Source organism: Pyxicephalus adspersus, chromosome 4 (assembly GCF_032062135.1).
Source record: "Pyxicephalus adspersus chromosome 4, UCB_Pads_2.0, whole genome shotgun sequence".
Classification (NCBI taxonomy): Eukaryota; Metazoa; Chordata; class Amphibia; order Anura; family Pyxicephalidae; genus Pyxicephalus; species Pyxicephalus adspersus.
In genome coordinates, this window is record NC_092861.1 from 9,331,756 (window position 1) to 9,350,714 (window position 18,959).

The 18,959-nt window shown below is 35.0% G+C and overlaps 1 protein-coding gene and 1 long non-coding RNA gene across 5 annotated transcripts in view; one reads left to right on the forward strand and one right to left on the reverse strand.

The window, feature by feature from the left end:
• The window catches only part of GATA4 (GATA binding protein 4), a 65,120-nt gene that overhangs the window by 34,715 nt on the left and 11,446 nt on the right, over positions 1-18,959 (forward strand). The gene's annotated exons all lie outside the window — the stretch shown is intronic.
• Positions 3,633-5,720, reverse strand: LOC140328044 (uncharacterized). The gene is made up of 2 exons (XR_011920220.1): positions 5,371-5,720; positions 3,633-3,852 (listed from the first exon to the last, which is right to left on the reverse strand). It is a non-coding gene; the product is annotated as an uncharacterized lncRNA (long non-coding RNA).

Here is an 18,959-nt window from a genome sequence, read left to right on the forward strand (position 1 = left end):
TGATATACAATAATATATGTATGAATATTCTAGTGTTTAATTGTAGCAACATTCATTTATAATTCGCTGTATGCAGGATTTCATTTATTGAGGCAGATTCGCCTATTGAAAAAAATAGAATTTTCGTTTATAAAACCAATTATTCACTTACACATATCTAAATCATGTAAAGAACAAATCCTTGTACTTTATATACCCAATTATGTGCAAATGCTTTTACCATGATTGGATAATTGGATAATTATCATTAGGTGAAGAATCCCATTAAATTACCCTCAATGTATATAATGCTAGCAGGTAACATAATATACAATGCAGATATATTTACTGATTTGATGGTATTTGTAGAAAATGCTAAAAACGCATATACTGCTGTAATCCTTCTGGCTGTATAGTCGCTTTCTAGAGTTGTTTTTTACTATTTTATATTCATTCGTTGATATAATTATTTATTGAGGTCTGGACATATAACATTATTTTTATAATATTGATATTTATTGTTTATTGTTATTTAATATTGTTTTTCATGTTTGACATGCTTAATTTATATATATATTATATTATTCTCAATTTGATCAGTATATAACTTTTTGCTGCTTTACACTTTATTGTTCTGGAGTTTGGAATTATTTGTATTTCCACAGTGTACAGGTAGCAATTTTGTATGATTTCTTTAAAAAAAAAAAAAAAAATATATATATATATATATATATATATATATATATTTACAGAAAGGAACAATTATTGTTGAAAAGTTGGGATTATTTTTTATTTCTACAGTGTACAGGTGGCAATTTTGTATGATTTGTTTTAAATATATAAATATATATATACATTTACAGAAAGCAACAATTATTGTTGAAGAGTTGGGATTATTTTTTATTTCTACAGTGTACAAGTAGCAATTTTGTATGATTTGTTTTACACATATATATATATATATTTACAGAAAGGAACAATATAAACATTGTATTACCATTTTTATTTAAATTAATATTATGGGTATTTTTTTAGTATGAAAATATATAACAGTTATTAGGATATATATATATCTATATATATATATATAGATATAGATATACTTAAATATGAATACAATAATAAGAATGATCAGGAAAGTCTAAAAAGAGGAGTTATTCTTATTCCTATTTTATTATAATACTAATATTTATTATATTTTAATTGCAACAATAACCATATACTGTTAAGTATTATTCATATTGTTGGACTTTTTGATAATTTTTTAAAGTGTAAGGATATAAATCATAATATTAGTAATAATACTGATAAAGGTAATAATGATATTTGTAATATAATATAATATTTTGAATTAATATTGTAGTAGTAATAATTTTAATACTGCTAATATCTAGAAGAAGTTAGATCCAGGCTTCCCTGCTCTCTGTCCTCTGGTGACAATATTCATAGGAAAGTGAAAGTGAGAAGTTTGCAGCTGTAGCATAGTTCTTCCATAAGGATATTTATCATTGGTGTGTATTGTGTGTCAGCTGAGGCTGCACTGCATGAACTACATGCAGCATATTTTACCAATGTGTTAAGAGCTGTGTAATTTATCAAGGTGTCAGAATTAGAAGGTGTTAGGAGTCTGGTACATTGTAGAGGTCACATAGCATAATACTGAAGGTCATTGTTTGCAAAGTATGGGAAGTATGCTGGCTAGGTGTTTCTAAACACAGCAGGACCAAGATGGGGGATCTATGTGAGTTGGGGGTATGTTGTGGAGGTCTTAGCCTTCCTGCAAAAATAATATTCACATAACTCATTTTTTTGACATACAGAGAGGTTAAATAAGCAGCTAGCAAGGCATGTTCTTATATCACTAAATCAAATCTGCGGGTATTATAAGAAAGTTATTTACACTGAGGCTGATTTTCTAGAAATTATGGGAAAAGTCCAGCAAAACTGAGCTTAGAAAATAGGAAGAAGCTAATTCAATCATTGCTAGAAAATTCTGTTTTATTTTCTTTTTGCACACAAATAGATATTTAAAGTGAATACAGGATCAACAAATTTACCAACATTCATTTTGAAAAAATAACACTTTTTTACATTAAAAATAATTATCCAGTTTGCTGAATGACTGGCCTCTTTTAGTAAAGTAACCCCATTATTTTGATGCAAAATCAATTATTTCTTACATAATAACAAAATCTTAAAAAAAATCAAGTGATTACCACTTCCAACAACTTAACTCCATATAGGGCTCTTTATAGCACCATTGGGGAGATTGAAAAAAATGTGTAAACATAATATGAGACTACAAAATAGTTTATATTTTTATAATATTATTTTAGTTTTTTTTTTTTAAATCAGTTCTATATGACATAATCAGTATTATGTCACAGCACTCCATGCTTTGATATAAGATCTGGATAATGACTAGTTATGTAGTCACATGTTCTATGGTACGTGATGGCCCTCACGCCTTTTCCTTCTTTTGTACTTTATCATGATGTATATGCAATATCATGAAATAGAATAACCTAAATTTTATATAAATCAACCATCCAATCGTGTGCAAGGAAATTTTCTATTTTATTCCCCTGCATACGATTAGGTATGCAAAATGAACTCCACTACTCCTTTAGTAAGTCATGTCCAATCAATGTGCAGCTTTGTGTATTCACAGATATTTACAATAATTAAGTCATTTGTAGATATTCCTACTGAACTTATTTACAGTGCCGCAATCTATGAAGGGGAATGACACTCCCTACAGTTATTAGGATGAAATCAATGGCTTCCATTCTGATATAAACTTACCCTTCGTGGGAGATAATTCATTATCACGTTTCTAATTATTAATATTTGGAATTTAAGAATTAACACATGGGGAAAGTTAAGGATTTGTTTCATGGGTACATTTAGGTGATTTGATGTACTTGTGTATATCACAAATAATAATAAAAAAAGTTTTATAGATCAGATTCTATCATGCTCATTGATTTAATGTACTATAATATAGATATTATAAGAATATGGGGTAACTTGTACTTGGTATGAAGAATTTATATATGTTGGTAAAAAATAGTAGCATCATCAATATTTTAATCATCATCCTTAATATTATTTTTATCTCTTTCATAATTGTCACAATGAAAATTATTCTCAATTTCAGGATCAAATTCAACATAATTATTACATTATTAATACTTATAATAATGCTCACCCAATGCTGCCCAACTGTCAGCAAAAATACCTTTCAAAGATATCTCCAATTCTCACTTGTAATGTATAAGTAGCTTAGCAGTGTCTTAAATAATAATATAATACTATCTCAAAATTGTATTATTAATTATCAATATTATCTCAAAAAAGTAATAATATTATTTTATGTATTTTATTATTATGTATATTATTATGAATTATTAATTTGCTATATTGCAGTATTATCATATAATACATGGGCAGCATATACATGATGGATCTTTCAAATAATAATAATAATAATAATAATAATAATAATAATAATAATATCTAATAATATAATTACTAATAACACCAATTCAAAGCAAAAAGCATCCTATGAAATGTTGTTTCTAGAATTGATTTAAAGTGGAGGTCTTTTGTATTCCAACTCTAACCTATAAGAACACCAATACAAAGCCATGTATAGCAATAGAATCATTTAATGCAGAATTAGAACAGGGGGTATATAAATGATTTCAGGTGTATAGCAACTAGTAAAGCAAGCTCACAAATATTTCAATTTTGTAAATGTCTTGCATCAGAAGCTGATTGGTTGAGTGTAGAAGTTGCTGGTATGTTTTCAGTTCATAATAAATTTCATGAAGCCAAGTTGCAATTACTTAATTCTGCTGACGTCGCCTCCTGTACATAAAAATGTGGGTGTCCAGAATTAATTTTTGGCCTCTTGTCCATTAAAAATAAAAAAAGTAGCTACTATATGGAAGTATTGTACTCCATTGGTGAATGAAGACTCTGACCTGACTTGGATAACATACCTGGTCTTGTTAGTGATTTCAGCTTTATATTGTAGGTGACAGTGGGGGTCAAATTCTATTAAGGGTTAGCAAATGAAATATTTGGTATTGACATAAAGAGAATGTGCAAGGGCACATCAAAATTCTATTTGATTCATAAAACCTCCTAAAATTCTGATATGATTTGCAGTTGACAGCAAGTGCTGGGTAAAGTGTACCTGTATAATAAAATGATCCAACTAGAGATGTTGTCACACACATAAGAATAGCTGGACATTTATCAGTCCACCAACTAGTCATGAATACGTGTTCGCTGTCCAATAACGCACACATAATAACTTCGCTATAGATATGGCTAGCTTAATAATTCCCCCCAGCTTCCTAAAGACCACCAGGTGGCACCCTCTGATGTGCAAAATCTTATTTATCAATACCCCCATGACTGTCATATGTACCCCTCTAACAATACTTGCACATCCCAACTCTTTCATAAATAAATGTAGATACTTTACAATATATTTTGAAGTTATGATTTACCTTTGTTGGACTTAAATACCCCCATAAGTGAGAAGTGCCGCTCCACAGGGTTAGGTGGAACAAATGTAACAGAACCTACGTGACCTGATTACCAGTTCTGTATCTCCCTCCATACTGCTGATTGGTTGCTTTTTGAAATTGAGCAAAAAGATTGTTTTTCAAGGGCTGTGTACTTAATCAAGTCATACAGAGATGTGTAGGTCTTTCTGTAGGGCTTTGGGCTGCTGTCATGCTATTGCACCTATGTCATGTTCCCATAGAACGCATAGATCAGCAATGATTTCATGCTAATAACATCTATTACATTTTTTATACCCAGGGACACCATCACTTGATCTATGTGCTTCTCTATGAGATTCAGGCTGATCATGGATGGTGAGGGAGGTCAGAAGGGTGCTGTATGTAGGAGGTGGGCCACAGACTACAAGGTTGGGTATATATATATATATATATATATATATATATATATATATACAGTATTCTTCTCTATTTTTTTTAAGCTGGGTGGGAAAAAGTGGTGGCCCCTATATTGTGACCTCACTTTTTCAGTACCCACCCAAAAACAGCTGGGTGGTTACTGAAAAATGCCGGGTGGTGTGCCCAGCTAAATGGTGCCGGGTATATCATATATATATGTATGAATGGGTAGTAGTGAAATGCGTACCCGTGTACAGATTTTGTATGGTTTTATTTCTCCTAGATTTAGCATTACATTTTATAAGCTCTTATGGTTACCCTCCCACCCTCTCTGCTGAGTTTTTGGAATTTTTAGAGCGATCTTATTGGATGATGTCAGCCCGTATATCATTTCCAGATAAGAACCTGCCATGGACGCCGAATGTTGTTTATATAAACGCAAATACGTCACCTCCACTAAACATCTGCACGTGAAGCTGCTCATCATTCCCCCAATCATATTTCTGGCCGGGGCAGCCAATGTCTGGATTGATGATACAATGTAGTAATATGTTCCATCATGGTTTGGCCCCTGCCTCGGACTTTTTCATCCAGACGTACAGAGCTGGGAAGCGTTTTGGATCCAAGCCCTGCTGTGAAGATTCTTTTGCGGCTTTATTATCACTGCAATCTGCCCAGCAGTGACAATTACAAAATATATAAAAATTTTCGCATCATGGCAGCTAGCTTTCTATTGGTGCAGACTCGCTCCATTGTGACACCCTGCGGCTGATTTGCCAAGGGAGTCGTCAATCAAAAAATCTTGTGATTATGCCCTCCCATTAGCCATTCACAAGAAAAGCAAATTCCCAGTTCACTATCAACAGCCAATCACGTGCAGATGCTTGCCCATTTTTGAGTTACGATTCCTGGGAAATTATTAGTTATTAATTAATGAATCATTAAATAATTATTAATTGAAAAAAAACTTACAGGGAGCAAACATGGGCCTTAATGTAGGGAAGAAATGTGGCTGCATTTATTTTCTTCTTGCAGGTTTTACTAGTTTAAATCAGGAGCAGCTTAGGGTGGCTATGCAACGGCTTTCTAGATAAGGCGTACGTTGTCACCAGGATAGGTAGGTGCTACTTGTAAGTTTGCCAGGTGATAATAATGTAACAAAATACCTGTGCAAAGGAAACTGATGCAGCTACCACATTTAGGGATTAGTTTTATAGATTTATATTTTGTGCATATATTTGTTTTTGGTTTGTCCTTGCATTGGTTAATTCTACCCAACACAGCCTGATACATGCAGGCACATGGTAGTTATAGAAGTTTGCACAGCGCCCCCTATCTGTCACCTCCCTCACCATCAATGCTTGGATTGTAGCCAATCTGCAGAGAAATTTTGGCTGCATGGTGTCAGGTGCACCCCAGAGTCCCCCCGCCACTGACACAAATCCGCCGTATCAGTCAGCTGTAATCAAGCTCTCCAATCCCTGTTTTCCATAAAACAGACAAATTAAGAGAGATGGGAGGAATATTCACAGCCAGGTCCCATTGTTTCCATGTAATCCCCTTTCCTGTTTATTGTTACACATCACCCTTTACCCATCTCTGAAGGGGGAGAAGCACACATGTAACACATTATAACCATTTCAATTTTGTGGATTTCAGGGATTTCATTTTACAATGTTTCATTATTTCATTCTGATGAATTTGTTTGTATAATCTGGAGCTCAAAACTTTACTTGCCTAGTCTTCCCCTGCCCACTATTCCATCATTAGGCTAACCCTCCCTTTGTCGTGGTTCCCATATTATATCTGAGATAAGATTACATCTCTAGCAGGGTCATCAGTTATTTTTTTTACTTAATGAACACATTTAACAGCTTCTGAATATGGGATTAATTATAAGGCATTGTCATACAGAAAATAGAACAAATAAAGCTTGCAGAGATATAGGGAAACTGGCATGAATTTGTATTTTTTTTTTGAGTGAGCAGTTTAATGAGTCGTTTATATGTACAATTCAGCTTGAGCTATTGAGGTCTGTTAATAACGGCAAACTGAAATCTTACAAAACCTAAAAAGGATCCTCAAAGTTTCACCTGCTGGCTTTTTAAGAAGAATGTGAAATATTAGTATCCAAATAATTATATATACCTATAACTAAAATTGTTTAATATATAGTTGTGACAATGAACAATAAAGAAGCCACATACATTCTATTTTAAATCAAATGTTAACTTTGGGAACATTTGTGCTGATATGAGAAGAGCTCCCATCTGCCCTGTGGTTTAACCCACCCCTACCCCACAAAGGAAAGTTCAGAATATCAGATTATAATATATAGGTGTGCCAGGTTTAGGGTTTTAGGAACCAGGCATTTATCTATTGGACAGGTTGGTCCAAGGCAAGATTGGCAGTGGATCTGGTTGGCTTCACCTACAAGAAATATGTCCGGAGCTATGACATCCCTTAATTGGTGACTCCAGGTGAGTTGTGGGAACTTCAGAGGTTTTCGGTTATACCAGGTTCCATAATAATCATTCTTGGTAACTAGCTGGGTAATAAGCAGAAGAGGAAGCTGAAACAAAAGATAAAATTGCTGGATTTTTCATGAGTCGATAGAACTTGAAAATTTAAATCTGAGACGGTAACAAAAATTTTGGAGGCAACCAATCATCAAGAAAAAATGCTAGGACGTTCAGCCATCCAAGTTTTATGTATCACATTAGGCTAATGTACCAATAATTATGTGCAGAAAATAAAAACCTGTCCCAAACCATGACCTGAAATAGGTAGAAGTTACTGAATACCAGAATGATTGGTGGATTTGGAGATATTGACTGTTGAAGTTGAGTTTGATTCTTCATAGCGTCCTTGTTGGTCAGGAAAGCCACCCATCACATGAGGACCAATAGACAGGTCGTAGTACTGGGCAGGGTGAGACGTTTGCTTGGCTTTTATTAGAAGAATTTATCCACATGGTCTAAGAGACTTTATATAATTATATTCCTAATGCCTCACTTTTCTAAAGTCGGACAGTCATGTGATAGAAATCAAGGAAAAGATGTAAAAATGAGGCGTCTGATGATATCCTAACTTCTGGTTAGAACTTTGTACATCATTACCCTACTAAAAATCTACTAATCTACTAATTTAAAAAAAAAAACCAATAGAAACAACAAAGATTACAAAAGAACAGTAATAGAAACATAAAAATGGTAAATATATCAAGGGCTTGAATAGGAAATACTAAAAAAATTTCACTGATGAATCAGCCAGCCATGGAACAGTCTGATGTTAATTCTTGTGTGAAAGACTTGCTGTGGGTAAACTATAGATATCAGCTAGCCCCTAGTGCTCCGGGAGCTTCTTCAAAAACCTCCAAAAATGGTGAAAATAGGCATAATATCTCATCTGAACATGCATAGAAAGCTGGGGAAGACCTCTGACTTGGTCTGTGCATATACTGATCATTAAAAAGTCAACAGTTGCAGAGGAATTTTGTGACACTGTTCTGTATGGCTAGCTGTCAATAATATAGATACGTTCTAGAACCATTTACTAATAATTGTATTTACCACTAGTTCACCTCCACCTGTTTCCCTTTAAATTTATTTTCTTTTTTATTATAAGCTAGTTTTTTTTATTTTATTTATTATAATATGAACTGTTATTTCTTTTTTATTATTATTATTATTATTATTATTATTTGGTGCTCTTTGCTGAGCAATAGCTTAGAAAAAAATATTATATAAATATATATATATATATATATATATATATATATATATATATTTCAACCAATAACACTGTAAAGGACACCAAATAGCCATAAGTATTACACTTGAGCCCCACCACAATTTTAAAGTTTACTATTAGGTGAAGGCACATGATACATTCGATTGAATTCTTGGAGATAAGGGGCAGACAGACTAATTCATGTTTAATTTGTCACCTTTTATCAATATAGGCTGTGGTATTGACTTGTTACCTTTAGCTTTGTAGTATACATTTAGATTATTTTTTATATAAAAGCAAAACTCACCATCTGTTAATTTACTGAAAAAGTATCGATTTTATACCAGAACATTTGCTTTCAAATAACTAAGCTGTTTTAGCTAAGTTAAAAAATGTTTTCCTTGTAACAAAAAGTGAAGAAATGATATAAAGTAGGGAGAGCTAATGCATGTCTGCACATTTAAAGATAACATATATATATTAATTGTTTCCTGAATAAAATAATGAATGAAATAAAAATGAATGAAAACGCATAACAATTAAAATAATTGTAAAATTATATGTAGAGTAACAAATATAGCTTAATAAAAAAGTGAAAATAAACAAAGGATAATAGTTACCCATCAATATTTAGATGCACATTTTAAACAATGAGCTTAGCAAACTTTCCAAGCCTTGTTTTATTAATTTTTCCTTTTTTTTTAAATAAGCACTTTTTTAAATAAAAAATTAAACGCTATAAGATTAAATATACTCCTCCTTATTAACAAAATAATATTTCAACATGAGCTTAAAAATACTCAACATATATAGCATATAGAAAAAAAATCTTTGTAAACTGTAAAAATGAGTAGTAACTTCACATGGTTGGATGATTGGAGGAAATAAAATGTTAATGTAATTCCTATGTACATATATTCCTAATGATTGTACAGCGCTGCATAACATGTTGGCGCTATATAAATCCTGTTTATTATTATTAGTAAAAATAATAATATTAATGCATTTTATGTTTAGACTGACTGAGGTATTTACTCTTTACATTCCTGTTCTTTTGAACCTAAGATATATATAACAACATTACATTTAGAGGTGTGAATTCATGCGAAAGATTAAAGATATTTAAACGTAATTAAACAATTTAAATTAAACATAAGGTCAGGTTCTTGTAAAATGCCTTGTCTTGCCAGACTAGGTAATGTGCGAATTTTGTTTTCTTGTAGTGTGCAAAATAAGCGTAAGCAAAGAAAAGACAAACAGGAATAATAAAGGGTGTGAAGCCCGGACACATTTTTCTGCAGCCAATACACAAGAGGGGCGAATTAAGCAAATTAGGAGGACATGAAGTTGTTAAATAATAAAGCAGTAACAGAAATGACTAATTCAATTTTAATCAGTAAATGGCTTTCATTCAAAATGTTGATTGGCAAAACTAAAAAAGAAAATACAAGCCATGTTCAGGTTTAGAATGAAACCTTATTACTATTTTCATTATTAGATAGTAAGGAAAAAAATATGTAAGTAATAAAGAAATCAGTGTAATTGATCTTAGATTAATTTTAGGATTTTTTTGGATTATAAAAGTTGTATAACACCACGTGTCATATTTAAGGCAAAAAGTATAATAACATAACAAGGCTAGTGAATTATTAAGATAATTTTTTACATTTTTGGTAACTTTTTTATTTTACAAATAAAAAACAATGCAAAACACCTTTTATTTTTACTATGGAAAGTACGGATGGCATACAAAGTTACCAGGGAAATAGAGTATTACTGTTAGGAAAAGGTAAAAATATTATTTATGGGGGGGGGGGGTTATTTCTAGATAACAAAGATCAAAATTTTTTTAGTAAATTAAAAGAACAAAATGTAAGAATGTAATATTTGTAATATTTCCTAGTGTAATCTTTCACTACCTGTTTTAAACTATAATATAATATAATTATATATATCATTATAATGTATTATTATAATATATTATATTCTATATTTATAACGTAAAACAACATTTCATTATCCCATTGGCAGTTTTTACAAGAACAGCCAAATTATAAAAAAGTTAACTATATTTTTCTCTAGCTAGGTTTAGTTTTATTTTTGTATTTATTTTTTTTGTATGATCATTTAGTTATTATTTCTAGATCCTCAACTGGTATTTTTACCATGAGGTATCTGGAGGGTGCTTATAAAAGTTTCAAGGTTTCTGATTGCTTTTCTAATTAACAATACAATATATGTATAAAATATCAAAAAATGAAAAAAAAAGATAGCCAGAAGAAAAAAATTGTTGATGGTTACCCAAGGTGAGTTGATGCACATTAATAATGGTAAACACCAATGTTATAATGGAGTACATAATATAGTAATGAACCCTGGGTGATCCAAGGTCTTGTTTTTTTATGTATTTTGGCATTTTCAAGCTCAGGCAAAATATGTACATAGTTTATTTTCCTGCCTATGTAAATTTGTTGAAAAAAAGTCCTGTATTGTGTGTGCATCAACCTGTAATTTGGGGAATAAAACATGCCTGTGGTTAGTATCACTATCTATCTGCATTGGTGCATGTGTTTTAATGTGAACACAACCATGATGATGATTTGGCCATCAGTCCTATTTTCTGAGTCATAGTTACATAGTTGCATAGTACGTTAGGTTGAAAAATGACATCCATCCATCAAGTTCAACCACTAGGGAAATAAACATATCCCAGATATAAAACCCTATAGGACATTTGACAGTTGATCCGGAGGAAGGCAAAAAATCCCTGGTACAATAGACTCCAGAATTGGTGACCATCAGAACATGGTAAACCTTTTGAACATGACCTGAAAACATAGTTAGGCTAATTACAAGCAATGTATCATTGTTTTATATGGGCTGTTGGGTAATGAATGGGGTGTGAAAGTGGCCAGGCCGGCTATTCTTCCAGAGACAGAGGCAATTTCATCTTGTTGTAACAACAAGCTAATTAAAGTCTCAGGTATTCTTGTCCTCCACTGCAGGCAAAGTGTGAAAAGGGGTTGTCTGGGGTCTGTTGGTGCACATTGTTCCAATCTACAAACAATGGCTGCTAAAATCTAATTATGTAAAACACACCTCATCTAAAAGAGAAAAGCTGCTTTGTGTTAGGGAATGTTAATGTCTAGCAGATCCACATCTTGGAGTTAATGAGAACACTTTGCATAAAAGAGGCAAGGCAAGGAGTGAGAGGTCTAATGCAAACAACGTATATGCTCAGTGAAGGTAAATGTAAAATAAACATTTACTTATAACCCTTTCAGAATAATAAGAAAAGGGGCTACATGCGTTAATTTGTCATACTTCAAAAAAGTGCAAAATGAAAACTTGACTAAGTTCAGGGTAGGGTTTTGGTGGATGCTACATGTAGTATCTCTCCTACAGCCACCCGTAAATAGGGGTAGTGAGCAGTTCAGCTCTACCACTATTTCAGTGATCTCCCCGGTCCCTTTTAGCTGGGCGCACCCCTCGGCACCTTTCAGTAACCACCTAGCTATTTTTGGGTGGTGATTGAACAGTTGGGTCCCAATACAGGGGCTTAAACCTTTTCCCACCCAGCTCAAAATAAATTATGTGTTGAATACAGCTATTAAAAATGGAAACAATGGTTCATTAGGAACCAAATGAGTCTGGCAAGGTTCCAACCACCAGGAGCCACCCAGAAATGCCTCCTCTGAACCTAGCCATAACTCTAGGATTTTGGATAGAGAAGGCAGGTTATGTACTCATTGGATTTTTCAAGTGTGAAACACAAAGTACCTGTTCTGTTCTAAGGAGAAGGGCGAAGGGTGAGCGATCGGCACCCCACTGGGCTCTCCTCCCTTGACTTGCACAGTACTCGTTCCCGGTACTTGTTCGTGGATCTGCCATGATGGGTTGATGAACAATGTCAGGATAGAGGTCAGAATCTCTCCCGAAAGGAGAAAGACATTCCTTGTGTGCTGATTATCTGACATGTGTGTGTAGCATAAAGGTTGCAGGGTCTGTTGGGTATTTTTGCTATATTTCTAGTAAATGGAAAATTCATCAGTGGGGAGTGTGACCTACCAGCCAGCTGCCATTGGTAGCACTTCTTGACAATTAATATAGATAATCTGTTTTTCCTGGATATTCTTTGCAAAGTAAATGTTTTATAACTCACCCCCACCATGTGCATACTGTAGGTCAGTGCACTTTTATATTAACACAAACCAGATAGCCGCCTTTTGCAGAGAGCATAGCACCATTCTATGGCCTAATGAGCCCGAGCCCCCTCAATCCTTCAGTATGCGTCTAATGCACCCCCTTCTCCGGGATCATCGCCAGCCTTTACCCAACACTAATAATTCATTGTAATAATACCTTTGCCATCTCCAACACCGCCATGTGGATATTATTTTCATAAGTGCTGTCAGAAATGATGGATGAGCGGCGGTATTATTTATTACTAATGATATCGGTGTGTAAACCTTTCACCCACAGAGGAGCTGAAACCTTCCAATTGCCATGGCTTCCCACCCACATCAGTAATAACAGTTCCCCTGTACAAACAGCTATACATTCAAGAACTCCGCTAACTGTTCAGTGCCTTGTTTATAAATACTCAAGTCATAAACAGCCGGCGATAAAAGGAAATTACCCTGCAGTGAGTTTCAGTATATGTTGTAATGAGAGTAACACTTTCGGAAATTCAGTGGCATAATACACAATTCCATGCATGGAGGAAAAATAGGAGGCCGTGGCTCAAATCAACCTTAGGTTTTTTTTTGTTTTTTTTTAAAGTAGCACTAAATAGTTTACAAGGTCTGATGTTGAAAATTTTTGCTTTTCCCCCAATCAAATTTAAACCTGGCACAGATGATTGAAGGTGATTGGTTGGCAGAGGAAGTTATAAAAAATAAAAGACTTTATAAAGTTAGGGAAGTCAACTTCTACAACTGTCCATGTGTCTTTTGAAGAACATAGGGCAACAAAACCTGGCCAGGACAGAAAGTGGGGGTAAATCTCTTTAACAGAGCCTCCGGTAGCCTTTTTCTCATTCTTTTCAAAATAGTTTGGCTTTAGTGTGGGCATACTGGAATAGCAATTCTTTACTTTTTGAATAGGTAAGTGGTCTACACCAAACTTACTGATGCCCCCTCTCATGGCTATAGTAGGGGTTGGCATGGTGCCCATCCTCAGTATTCCCCTAAAAAGTTCTCAGGCCTAAGGATATGTACACACATGTAATAATTGTCATTGGAAAGGATCGTGATGATTGCAGGATGTATGAATGAGCGTTGTACATACAGCACCGTTCAGCCCTATGGAGAGGGGAGGGGGAAAGCGACAATTCGGCACCTCACTACGCTCTCTCCCTTTCACTTTCATTACAACCATTCCTTGTACGTTGTCCATGGATCAGCCAGGACAGTTGTTTGGACGACGTGCTGTATCGTATCTGATATTAGCCCTAAGGCATTTATCGGAGGAGAGTCATCTGATGTGTGTACGCAGCCTAATTCAAGTAGTGGCCTTGCTCCTAAAAGGGGCTAATAAAATGTCAAAATGCCTTGGTATAATGCCCATATGTGATATTTAATCTCCAATGAATGAAAGGGGAACGGCAGGGCGGGGCAGCCTGGCTGCGGGCAAATGATGGTAGGTCTAGATAATGCTGGACCTTCCCCACCCAAAATGCACATTGTAAAAAGCTTTGCAGTGTACAGTGAAATCACTGTGGAGCCTGTACAATCAGCCTGAAGGGAAGGCTGGAGTTTAGTCTTAACACATGCAGTAGCTTTGGATAAATCTGTTTAAATGAACTCAAGAGTGGGCATGCAGCCAATGCACGTCAGGCTTACAGAAGGATGCCATTTTCTTGGCTCTTCTCCGACTGACCACTGCCCGTCAACAAAGCAATCTCCCTGTAATTGCTATGAACTGATTCTTGCTTGTGCCAGGCCTGCTGAAATATGGCGTTCCAAGGCAGGGAAGAGGTTATCTACATACTTTGTCCGATCAATAGGGAACAGCACTATTTATCCCTGTGTATTTATTAGCTTGAGGCCCTGTCACATTCAATCTGAGCAGATCAATAGCAACTTGTTGTGGGTTAATTATAATCACTAAATAAACGCACAAGTCTCAAAGTTCAGCCAGGTTCTGCAACGTTTCAAGAAAAACTTCACAAAGCTCAGCCAGGAAAGTTTCATTGATCTGTCCAGGGCAGGTGGGAGTTTGAACCTGTCCACAGTGATTGTACCCTTTCAAATTATACTCTTATCTCCAGCTTTGCCTATCTAATAATGTATGTCATTTAAGATAAAAAGTTCAACCAATTGAGTGGGAAAGCATGAAGCTATTTTTTTCTCAATGCATTGCGTGTTTTGCTTCCTTGAAATATCGAGTCGCCAAAGCCCTCAATAGGCAAACAATATAGAAAGTTGTGCTTAGATGTTATTAATTACTTTTTGATTAGGATAAATTAGAGAATGGCTCCAATACTAAGTAAGATGGTCTTTTGGGGATATGATATCAAATATGTTATGCTGTTATGCATTGCTTTCATATATTTTCATACTCATATAGGACAACTATATTTTGGGACAAGACAGGACCCCTTCATTAGGGATCTGATGTGTGGTTGCAAAAAAATGGAAGCTTTTTGCTTTATAGAAGTCTTGGGTGGGACGGTGAAATGTTTTATTTATGTTTATGTAGCAGTTGGAAGTTATTACAACTCCCTTTAAATCAAGAGGTCTGTTCTGGTATGGTGGGTGTAAATATTGATACTTACCTTCCTTTCTGTAATGGAGTCACAACAAAAAGTGAAAAACAAAATCTATTCACTGCAAGAGAAAGCTCTTAGACAGCCTCCACTGGAAAAGTTGTGTCCATTAGAATAATTTCTTTCCATAGTAAAATTATGGATTTTTCCATCACTTTTAATCTTGGGGAAACTAGTCCCAAGTACAAAATGAGAAATAATCTCCCTAAAAAAAAGGTTTTCTTGTAGCTCTGACTTTCTATTGAAATGAAAGGTCCACTTACACTCTCTGGGCTCCTTTTTAGTTTAGTAGGTTAAGAATGTACAATAAAATCGGAAAAATAGAATAATACTTTTCCTCCGACTTTCAAATCACTGCGTATGACATTACTGAGAACTGAAATCTCAGAGAAAACACCAGTTTTTTTCAAGAGCTTCTCTGTAGGAGTAGAGCTTCTCTGTATTCCACAGGAATCTTCTTGCTGCGGCATCTCGGGTGGAAGAAGAGGATAAAAGGAGTATAATTCTAAATATTTTCCTCTTAAAGCTTTTCTCACCTACCAAGAGTAGGTGTTCTAGGCAGGGGGCCTAGAGAGTGTGAACAGGACCTTCTATTATAGTAAAAGGTCCTTCTTTGGGGCACTTTCTATTGGCTGCTCAGTGGTGGGGTCATGCTAGGCCGAAAAGAGGAGACTGTAGTTGTGATATCAAGGTGAATATAAAGGTGGAGCAGCAGCCTGGAGGGCAAATTAAGTTGAGCATATCTTTCTGCCATGGTAAGAAACGATGGGTTCTTGCCTGTTGATGGGGCAATTTCAGGTAGTAGCTCACTAATTAGCTGATATTTAGTGGTATGTAAAATGTAAACAAAAATCTGGCGCCTAACAAGAATAATTCCAGGTCTTTCAGCTGCCTTCACAGACTGAAAATTGGTCAATTTTATCTTACGTGTGTGGGGCCTTAGGCTACGTACACACGTCAGATGATTTTCCTGCGATTTTCCCTTTAGGGCTAATATCGGATGAGAATTTGGCGTGGGTACAGTGCTCGTCATCCATCGTCCGGACTGCCGTCCTGAACGATCGTAATGAAAGTGCAGCTCCTTCGTTCTCTCTCCTCTCCATAGAGCAGAACGGCATTGTATGTACAGCGCTTGTTCATGCATTGTGCAGTCTTTTGTCATTGGAAAGGATTGTGAAAGATCCTTTCCAAAGACAATTATTGCACGTGTGTACCCAGCCTCGGTGTATAGTGCCTGTAGGAAGTTGGTTAAATATCTCTGGCCATCATATAGCGATTGCCATTGCAAGTGTATTGTGAACTACAATGTCTGCAGAAAGGCTGCCATCAGCTCTTCTTACCTAGAGCCCCACCTTCTGGATACAAATACAAAATCTATAATATTTGCATGTGATATTTTATGTTTATCTAAATAAGGGAATGTAAATTCCTTTAGGAATTAACATTTTTTTATGATTTTTTTTCTAATTACTAAACATCATAAATTATCAAAGAACAGGTAAATTATCTAGATTAGCTTTAACTTAAGTAAACAGAGCTCTGGCGCCATTCAGAATATTCAGAGTCTGTTCAGTGATATGAGATAAAAAGGACACCATGGGAAGTGGTTATCTAAAGTCTTTGGTGACAAGTCAGTTACAAGAGTTTATCATAGCACTCCGAATCAGATAAACAATACAGCTTTCAATTAGTATGAGATTATGACAAGGAGACAACAAGGACAAAAGTGGTTGCACTGCAAGGGTTGTGGACACTAAAATCAATTTGTCCTAATTACAGCAGAAAAGTAATTTAATAAAAATAAGTCTAGAAATAGCAAAATTTGCTAATGAATCGTCCTTCTGCACTTTAAAACAAAGTCGAATCACAATATTCAGACCTTAGAATATGATGTCATCTATATAGGTAACTGATATCACCTTTTAGTTTACAAATTGTGGGACAAGCCAATGAGGCATCCATGGGATCTTTGGGAGCCCGTAGTGTCGGTTAGGAAACCCCAACACCAGACTGTTCATTTCAATAAGAATCTTCAAATAAACAATTTAACATATTTTAGGCATGTTCGGTATTTGTGACTGTTTCTCTAGTCTAGACATTTAAAAGCCTGGGGACTGAAGTTGGGTGCCGCCATCTTGGATTTGATGTCAACAGCCCCAGCAGGCTCAGAGAAACACATGATAGCAGCCTTTCTCAACCTTTTCACCCCTAAAAAGCTCAAAGTATGGTCAGTTCCTGGGAAACCCCAATAAAACCATGGTATTGGGGGTTAGTAAGAAAAAAGCTTGTTACATGGATGTACAGTGGAAAGAATGCCCAAAACAGTTGTAGATAAATGCAACCCATATAAAAAGAATGTAAAATACCATAAGTGTCAAGCAGCTGGCCTTTCCACATGGCTTCAACCTCAGAAATATTCAGTTAATAAATATGTGGTCAATAAGTTCAAGGAACAACTTGCGACCTCCTAAGGACCCCTGGGGTTCCACAGAACACTGGTTAAGAATTATGGTTTTTACTCTTTTTTCCTCCCTCAGCTAGTATATTTGGGTATTACTCAGGGACATCTTTATTTTATGGATTAAGATGCTGGTCCCGTTAACCTAGTCATGAAAATGTACTTGCCTGTCTGCACACTTTATTATATAAACAGCTTTGCTCCCCGCTTCCGCATGAACAATCAAGTCAGCTATAATGAAAGACGTAGGAGTCTATTTTTCAATGTCTTCACCCAAGATTAACACATTTTCTTACTGAAACAAATACTTGTGAATCTTGAGTGACAACATCCTTTTAGTAAAGATTTGGAACAAAAGGATGGATTGAAACATTGTTGATGTTATTAAGCTAACAATTATAAATTACTTTGGAATATTCTCGGTATACAAACAATTTGTTTTTAGATGTAACTGTTCAACAATGTAGATAACCACAAGGGACATTCAGAACTGTGTGCACAGCCCGGGGGATTACAGTTCAACTGAAGAACAATTGCTTTACAAATACTTCTTGTTGATATAAATGTACACAGTGTTATTGTCTGATCACATGTGTTCATCCATAGGGTAGGGATTTGGCAAAAGTTATTTTGCTAAAACAAGCTAGTGAATTGACCGTACCGCCAAGAATGATGGGTTGGTGGTGTTGCTTGACATCTAGAAGATTGGTCGTTACCAGTCAAACTAAAGTCATTAGGAGTAATACTAAAACTCATGCGTGAAATGTCAGCCTTTGGAACGCAACAACAGCCATACTAGAGCTCTTGTATAGAGCATTAGCTTTTGAAACCCAACAACAGTAAAATTAGACTTTATATATGTGGAGTGTAAGCCTTAGGACCTCAACAAAAGTCATACTAGACCTCATGTATGAAGTGCCAGCCTTAGGAACTTATCAAGACTCATTCTAGACTTTAAATGTGGAGTGTAAGCCTTAGGAACTGAACAATAGTCATACTAGACCTCATGTATGAATTGTCAGCCTTAGGAACTTATCAAGACTCATACTAGACTTCATATGTGGAGTGTTAGCCTTAGGAA